We start from the raw sequence: 2,724 nt of genomic DNA, 5'->3' as shown, positions 1-2,724 counted from the left end.
AATTGTATAAGGCTTCAAACAATCCTAAAGACAGTAGAATAGTGGGCAACCCCCAGGAACACTCAATCATCATCACAACCTCTAAGTTCAGTGATTTAATTTTTTTTACTTTTACCCATATTACAAAAATCATAATGTTTTCCTGCCAAATTGTAGACCGTGGTACAATAGCTTTAAATCTAATGACAATGCTTCTTGCAAAACAAGCCCAACAAAGCCACTGACTGAAAATCTACTCCTGTGAACTATATTTTCAGTGCATATACAGAACTCCTTTAGGTGCTGTGAAATTTATACTTTGGATGAGTTTTATAAAGAAAATGAACAGGAGAACTCTAAGCAATGCTGCAGTCCAGATTGAAGGCTTTATTTCCTGGAAAATAAAAAATATTCTGTTTCCCCTAGAGCTGTGCTCAAATCCTCATATCAGACTCAAGTGTTGGATTACATTATATCTACAGCAGAGAGCAGTGGGATCAGACACATGAGGAAGCAGTAGAATAGCAGCATCCTGTGAATCATGCTCATCCCTTGCTGTTTTGACATGTCACAGGAAGAAATGTGAGAACTGCCAAGGGGAATTTCTAGATTCCTCAACTGTCTCATTTCTTTTCAAATGTCACAAATTAATCGTAATGCGATGAGTTTGAGGACAGCCTTTGCTGTGAAATAGAGTGTTACTGTTTTATTCCAGTGCAATTTCCAAACAGGGCCACTTTGGAATTTTGGAGCCATTTTCGCTTTTGCTGCTGAATAAGTTACATGCAGACAAGAGCGACATGCTTTATTCTGATAAAATTCTGGCCTGTGTAGTGAGTTGAGAAAAAGCACCTGGCGTCTACAGTGAAACATATCTAGCACACTAGAGAAAACCTGAGAAGATAATTTTTAGTTTCTGCCATATTGAAGTAAAAAATATTACTTGATGTCTTTGGTCCTGGAGAAGAAAGAACAATCAAAAGAGCAAGCTAGGTTCATCAGCGTGGCACAAATAGCCTAAAAATACTGGGATTCAAGAGACCTTCTGAACACTGGGAAAATTACTTGAGATCTGTTTGCATCACGTCTCTGTCTGTAAAATGAATTAAGTGGGGGATGGGTGTCCTCATTTAGGAAGCTGATTCTAGTTAGGGTAGTTCTTGCTTGTCCAGATGCAGAATAATTAAGAGTGTTGTTATTGTAAGATATTATCATTTGGTTTCAGGTTCTTTGCTTCCAAAACAAGCAAACAAGCAAATAAATAAATAAATAAATAAATTTAATATTTTTCTACAAAGTTAAGGATTTCCAGTGATACTGAAAACTCACCCACCCCTGTGTAGCCTAGAAATCCAGGGTCTTTACTCACATAATTCTGACAGATTCCAATGAAAGCATTCCATGTATTTCACACAAGAGCCAAAAAATACCCTTGCAAATGGCAACAGCTTTTGTTTAACTTTTATGAGAGAAGACCAACTTGCAGTCCTTCTAGCAAGTTATACTGAAGCAATAAAATCCAATATGTTTCTCAGAACTTTTTGTAGCAGCATGCAGAGGAACTGTTCAGCTGACTGACAGTTTAGTAGGGTAGTTTCAGAAACTGTACTCTTCTGCATGTTCCTTACTCTAAAAATCAAAGCAAATAAAACAGAAAATGTTTGGAAGAACCTGCCCTGCGCATGTTTCCCTTCCACCACTCTTCATATTTTTCTTCTTGTTGGAGAAGTGTCAGCAACCTTGCATTCTGTTTTCTGCCTTATACAATTGAGTTTTGGTCACGTGCAGTCCCATTCTTTTACGTATCTGAAAAACAGCTGCTTTGCTTCAATCTCCATTTCTGTATTACCAGCTCTCCACATTACCACATCTATTGCAACTGCTTCTGGTCTACTATAAGTGTAGGAAACATTTCACTGAAGAAAGATTGGGAAAGTATACTACAGAACAAACATGCTCATGTAAATGGTTCTTTTGCTCACCATCTCCAAGACTGGCACACATGACCAAAAAGTAGACCCATCTAGTGCATGACGTTCTCACTCCTTTGAATGAAAACATTCAAACCATCTGTACTACGTTTGTTACTCCACAAGTAATCCCTCCTATTTATTTCCATGGTAATTACAACAGCTAAAAAGAATGCAATAACATTATTTGATAGAGCAAATTCTCTGCTACAAAACAGCTTTTCAACATAGTCACCACCATTACCTATGCATTTTTGCCAGTGATAAACAAGAGCCTGCATGTTCATTAAAACCTGCATGGCCATCCAGAGTGTAGCATTTCTTTCACACTGCTGCTGTCACTGCTGAAAGTCATCAACCATTTCATCACTATGCTGACATTTACTGTTTTGTCCCCATAAACATCCGGCAAGCACCAATGAATGTGAATGGGCGTCATTTTTTCAGTTCAACTCTTTCCTTCAAACACTCTTCCATGTCAGATGTCATTTTGTCAGGCTGCCCGTCTGCTGCCATCACAGCAACAAAGCGGAGCAGAATACTGGTGGGAAGGCTCAGCTTCTTCTGCCATTCCATGCACCTGTGCCAATACCACAGGCTAACATAATAAAATAGGAAGCAATACTTTCAGATCTGCCCTTGTATATTACTGAACTTAGTGACTTAACATCTTACTTCAAGTATTGGGAAAAAATAAACATTTTCTGCTATGACAACTACAAGTGAGGGGCCTCACTTGACTTGCATTTCTACTTACGATTTTGCCCTCCTACCC

Source organism: Lagopus leucura, unplaced genomic scaffold, assembly GCF_019238085.1.
Source record: "Lagopus leucura isolate 7727_CA_CO unplaced genomic scaffold, USGS_WTPT01 Super-Scaffold_100018, whole genome shotgun sequence".
NCBI lineage: Eukaryota > Metazoa > Chordata > Aves > Galliformes > Phasianidae > Lagopus > Lagopus leucura.
This window is presented reverse-complemented; position numbering follows the sequence as displayed.